Below are 6,991 nucleotides of genomic sequence, written 5' to 3'. Positions count from 1 at the left end.
TAGTGTGTTAAACCCACATGGTCCTAGCGCACGGACTATACACCTTCACCAGTCTCAGCTTCATCGTCTCTGTAAAATATCAGAAGTACCATCAAGCGGTTATAGTGTGTTAAACCCACAACTTCCCAGCGCACGGACCCTCCCCATTCACCAGGCATGAATCGATAGGAACATCGGAGTAAATATTACACATGAAAAAAAAGGAAAGGTAAATAGTAATAAACGGTGCAAACGAGCAGGGAACCGGGAGGCAGCCGGATATTCCCACCAACACAGCAGCTGCAAAGGGAATGGGGTGGCGACAGGCTCAGAATATATTTAACCTGCAGAAGTAGGGACATGGGCGTGGCTGTAATGATCACATGTTTACGTGCTCAGTACTGATTGGACGAACACAGTGAGATTCCAGATCCAGGAAAGAGGAAATTGCACTCTCACCCACCACAGCCAATAAAGACAGGGCTGGATGTTGATGTGATTTGGATGTCAGTGCAGATTGGTGATGTTGGCCTTTGGATCGGCAGCACTGCCAGTGGAGCTGATCATTCACACTCTGCTCTTCAGAGTCCCTTAGTTATTGTCCCGCCACATGAAGACAGCAGCTATCTCTCCGCTAGGTAACAGTGTCAATGGAGCTGATTCTTCACTCTCTGCTGTTCAAAGACCCTCAGTTATTATCCCTCTGCATGAAGGCAGCAGCCATCTCTCAGCCAGGTAGCAATGTGAGTGGAGCTGATCTTTCACACTCTGCTCTTCAGGGACCCTCAGTTATTGTCCCTCCAACATGAAGACTGCAGCCTTCTCTCAGCTAGGTAACAGTGTGAGTGGAGCTGATCCTTCACACTCTGCTCTTCAGAGAGCCACAGTTATTGTCCCTCTACATGAAGACAACAGTCATCTCGCAGCTCGGTAACAGTGTCAATGGAGCTGATTCTTCACTCTCTGCTGTTCAGAGACCCTCAGTTACCGTCCTCCGCTTGAAGACAGCAGCCATATCTCAGCTAGAATGAAAGACCTTTACTAACACTACGAGGGACACATTCCCTTTCTGACTGGTAACCGCGCAGCGGGTTAATCCGTGATCAAAATGGTGCTGAGATTGTTGCCCAAGCTTAATACTTAATGGGATGGATTAGAGCAGACAGACATTAGACAGTGTGAGGATAAAGGTCGATTACCTGACGGGTCAGCCTGACTGTTCCCGGGTCTGCCTGAAATGAGAAGTTAACAATTAAAGTTTACTGGGGCAAAAAATGAATGAAACTGTCTGAAAGAAAAGACACAAATATAACTAACAGCAGGGTCATTATTCCCGTCGCTTTGCAGAAGAAATTATACCAGGATATGTGATTTCATTCCTTAAAACCGAAAATACAGTTTTTGCAACAAATTAATATTGGTAATGGGCCAAAATGTATCCAGAATTGTTTTCACATATACACACACTGACACCCGGATACACTCTCTCCTTTTGGTAACGATGGGTGGGTTCCATGTATTACCAGTGTGAAGGCGCTCTGAGAAGGCGGTGGTGATGGTCCTCTCCCTTATAGAATCTTACAATGAAACAGCACAGAGGGACGCCATTCAGCCCATGGTGCCTATGCTGTCTCTTTGTAAGAGCTGTTAAATTAGTCCCACTCCCTTTCCCAATCGCCCTGTAAAGTTGTGCTGATGGTGCTCTGACCATTGATGACGCGTGTGTAGGTGCCCTGAGAAGCGGTGGTGATGGACCCGTTTTTAAACCTGCTGATGATGGCACTCTCAGTGAATTCAGCATTCAGATCTAAAGTAAGAGAAGGAATGGGAAATGTTAAATACAATTTAAGATTTTCCGGTCCTGTGGTAGATTTCGATGCCTTTTAAGTAACTGCAAATCCTTCCACCTGCAGCTATCAAAGTTTCTATAAAGGTGTAATTGGGCCTTTCTGCTGTTCAGTAATATATATGCCTTCTTCAAACAAAACAAAACAAGATGAATGGTCTCCTAACTCTGTGCTGACTGTTTATTACTAAGATCCTGCTGTTATGATTCTCTTGTAACCTGCCCTCGCCGACGTGCCCATTAATGATGTTCGATCAATGGTCCTCCCGTTTACTGGTTAAGCATTTCTGATTTTTAAAAATGCATTCAGTCGGTTGACCTGCACCCAATCTCCCTGATGGCAATGTGTCTTACTGATCTCCAGGTGTTTTTCTATTCTCAACATTTTAAACGATAGACGGTGTGTTCAGCTGACTCCCAATCTCTCTGATCACAATGTGTCTCACAGATCTCCAGGTGTTTTCCAATCACAACATTATATACTATAGATGATATTTTTTCCTGCTCCCACTCCCCTGATCACAATGTGTCTCACAGATCTCCAGGTGTTTTTCTATTCTCAACATTATATACTATAGACGTTGTGTTGACCTGCTCCCCAACTCCCTGGTGATAATCTCGCTCCCATGTTTTGTTATCTTTCTGTGCACTCGGCTGATATATTATAGACAACGGGACACCGATTCCTGTCCTCAGCTTTGCCTTCCGAGTAATCTTGAATGAGTTACAGTTCCCCAACTATAATCTCACTGGTTCCTTGATGCTCCTAGTTATGCAATGTAAATAGTGTGTGACGTCCCCCCAGTCTTGGAGCCTTAACATCCCTACCAAATTTCCCTGATAATCGTCAGTTCCTGCAAATTCCCCTTTTCCAGTGACCCAATGAGAGACGAGGGGTATAATCTTTCAGTATTTACTGAAAAACGGTTTCACCTCAGTGCTTCTGTAGAGTCCATGAATCTTCTTCAAACCACTCAGTCATGTCCCCTAGCTCTTCATGCATTTATCTTTTCAGACTGTCACCACCCATGTTTTGACTGTTTTTTTTTCCTGATAAACCACTGGTTCAAGGAGAAAGCCCACGAGTACCTTCTTAGGGAATATAGGGATGGACAATATTAGATTAGAGATACAGCACTGAAACAGGCCCTTCGGCCCACCGAGTCTGTGCCGAACATCAGCCACCCATTATACTAATCCTACACTAATCCCATATTCCTACCAAACATCCCCACCTGTTCCCATATTTCCCTACCACCTACCTATCCTAGGGGTAATTTATAATGGCCAATTCACCTATCAACCTGCAAGTCTTTGGCATGTGGGAGGAAACCGGAGCACCCAGAGAAAACCCGCTCAGACACAGGGAGAACTTGCAAACTCCACACAGGCAGTACCAGGAATCGAACCCGGGTCCCTGGAGCTGTGAGGCTGCGGTGCTAATCACTGCGCCACTGTTCCGCCCTACAATACATGGGTGAAGAACAATATCGCCAACATGACGACAGATTTTCAAGAAAACATCCCGCCATCCTCTCTGCCTAAGTAGTGTTGTTCATTAAATTCCGCCTGGCCGGCTAACTCATATCCCGAAAAGGAATCTAAATAATTTACAACAGAGACTCCCAAGTTTGACTGTTCGACAAGTTTATCTGTTACTGTCTCAGATAAATGTTCAGTCGTTCCCCTTTCTCAATCATTACTATTTTTCCATTTATCGACACTACTCCTCATATCTGCTGATTCCTCCATTCACTCTCATATCCTTCCTCACAATGTCTAACAGCTCTCATTGTTGTTCTTGAAAACGTTTGAATGCATTTCTTTGTGAACCGTTATCCAAATCACCTCTATATACAGAAAATATACCCACGATTGTCACACACTTCTGGTGGGCCTCCTCCCCTAGGTAAACGTCAGCTGATATAAAACTCTGCTGCTGCTGTAATCCTTGTGTGGACAGTCCCGCTCACCCATTTCCCCTGCTCTCACTGACCTGCACCTCAGATTTCAGTGGTAGCACCGTTACTTTCCTGATGATTAGACAAATGGTTTGGTGCCAAACTGTTAAGTTATTTTAACATTTTATACTTTTGTTAACTTGCGAATGCACCATGTTACCATAAAGAGTAATAGAGAAATATTAATTATAAGTGACAATAAATTCAAAGCAGGTGAACTGAAACAGGATAAATGTGGGATTTTCAAAGCCCAGAATTTAAACCCTTGAATGAGTTACAAACCAGGGACAGGGGTGGTTTAGAGGTTACAAAATACAGTCAATACAGAGAGTTTATAAGTACATGCTTCTCACGGCAGTTATTATTAGGTGCATCGAGAATCTAAATAATTATATTATATCATACTATTTTAGGTCCAATTTGAACTACTTTTGCAATTAAGTGACCTCTTGTGCATTTCAGAATCAAAGTAATTGATAAAGTTACAGTTATTGTAGGGTACAACCACAAGCAAAGCACCGGACAGAAGGACCTCACAGCAAACAATCCGGATGCTGTGTGTCAAAAGCGTTGTCAGTAACTTTTAACAATCTATCTCCATAACACATGAGCTAGTGCCTGAAGAAACGTTACCACGGTTATAAATAACGACACATGCATCGATCATTTACAGTACCAAGACAAGTTGTTCTGGGCACTGTCTGTTGAATTTAAATATGCAAACGAATTCAGGATTTGTTCCAAATGGTGAGCAGAGTATAGCACATATGGGAGAACATTAAAGCATTTAACAGGAGTAGGATTAGGCCATACTGCCTACCAAGGCCACTCCGCCATTCAATAAGATCATGGCTGATATATTGCCCCATCTCCACTTTCCCACCTTTCCCCAGTGATTGGGAAACAACCCCGGATCTTTCATTAAACACTGCATCACACGATACAAAAAGTATGGGACATGTGGAAAGAGATTTAGAAACACGTCTGGATATTAAATACTACATCAAATTTATGAAAAATCTAGAAATAGACTGAGAAACACTAATTATTACACAACACCGTGCACTTAAATGTATGAAGTAGAAAGCATGATTCAATACAAAAAGGCGTAGTTTTGAAGATTGTCGGTGACCAAATAAAACTCTTCATGCACCGAATCCCTTGGAATCAGGAGCATCATTTCTGGAGGGTGGAATTGATAACTCTATTAATAATCAGTACAAACGTAGCAATATTAGTTCCACCTCCACTTAATATATTATACAATATTTGTTGTCCTTTCTGAACATTCCAAATGCTGCACAAACGATTTAATCTAATTCTCTCTATCACACGACACTTCACTGAGAAATTGCAGGGACAGAAATCTCAATGTGGGATGAGTCGGCTCAATGTAGTTCCCAGCATTGTGCAGTTCTGACTCCCATACACTCCATTGTAACACTGAGCACTTTCTAATTCCATGTGTCTCCGTTTTAAACGCATGATTAGAATTTTAACTCCAGTCTGCTGCGTCTGTACGAGAGCCACAGGAAACAACATAAAACCAACTCTTATGGTGTTTATGTTCAATTTTGGTAATTAAACTAAATTTAACTCAAATCTCTCTTGGAAAAGAAATTAAATGTTAATCAGAGCACGAAATACGAGACCCGTTTATGCTGTGAGTGACCAAAATGGATAACAGTTCCCTATTTGAATTTGATGAACTAAAAATCAAACAGGACAAAATGTATTTCATGATAAATTTAGAAATAAAGGAAACTGTTTCAATATTCAAGTCATACAATCTCAATAAACACAAATTAAAATAAATATGCACCTTTGCTATAAATTGATTTTGATCAGTGGCCGACTGCTAACAAAAAGATTCAGGGAGTCATCTACATTTCATACTTTCTCTCCGCTCTATGGTTTGCAGAAAATAATCTTAAATTACCTTCAAAATCAGGATTTTACAATTCAATCCCTTTTACAAATACAGAAGAAAATTCGTCATGGAATTATTTAATAACATATAGGGAGCGTTTCCCTGTAGTGAACCAGCATTCGTTGTCGATAGACATTAACAAATGTAACCAAATCCGCACTGGAAGCAGTGAGACACTGAATCGAATCATCGACCGAAAAACACCCCAAAATATCGAGCAGATGGAAGGAGACTATTCATGATATCTCATTAAACACTTCACGATGCGTTACATAAAGGGAGCATGTGGAAGGAGACGTTGTCACATTATTTATTACTTGACGCTGGACATATGAATATGTGAAATAAGTTGCGAATTTGCAATACAAAGTTCTAAAGTTTCAAGGTCATCGTTAAGAAAACAATAATAAATGGAAGATCCTCCGGAGATTTTGCAATATTCAGTAACATTATCTTTTGGAGAGGCACTTCACAATTACACTAATAACGAATGTTAATTGAAATAATATTGGTTCTTCCACTATTTAACATATTATACAATATTTACGGATCATGTGCAATACTCTTAACTTGGAACAAACTATTTAAATTATTTCAGTTCCACTCAGTATATCACACAGGGTCAGACAGCACTTCTCCTGTGAAATACCTGGGACACAAATGCCTGTTTGGGTTCAGTCAACAGTAGATTTAGCTTTGACTGCAGTTCTATAATCCCTGCATTACCATCGACCCCAGACCCCAAACCCCGAGACCTTCCATTCTCACTGTGATCACGCTGTACAGGTAGATTGCTGTGTTTAAATAATCTGCTTAGAATTTCAACTCCAGTCAGTCGTGTCGGTACAACAGCCGCAGAGGACCACATAAAATAAATTGCCACGTTATTTGTTTTCAATTTTGGATTTAAATGAAAGTTTAGCACATGTCCCACCAGGGAATTGAGAAGACGTGTTAATCAGATGTAAGATATTATTAAAACAATGATTTCTGTCGAGAAAGAATGGATAATTGTTCTTTATTTAATATTGATAGCATGTAAAATCAAGACAACAGCCCAAGATCCGTATTCAATGTGAATTCCACAAATTATATAAACTATTTCAATATTCGCTTCATATGATAGCAATGAAACATTGTTTTATTTGTCATAAAGCATGCTTGCTTTTTAAAAATCATTCGGAGCAACTAGCGATTGGAGAAAAGGATACAGGGAGTCATGTGCACTTCATTTTTTATCTTTTCAGTGACTTGAATAATTTTTTTTTAAATAAT

This window comes from Heterodontus francisci, unplaced genomic scaffold, assembly GCF_036365525.1.
Source record: "Heterodontus francisci isolate sHetFra1 unplaced genomic scaffold, sHetFra1.hap1 HAP1_SCAFFOLD_54, whole genome shotgun sequence".
Classification (NCBI taxonomy): Eukaryota; Metazoa; Chordata; class Chondrichthyes; order Heterodontiformes; family Heterodontidae; genus Heterodontus; species Heterodontus francisci.
The sequence above is the reverse complement of the archived record's forward strand: the minus strand, read 5'-3'. Positions refer to the sequence as shown.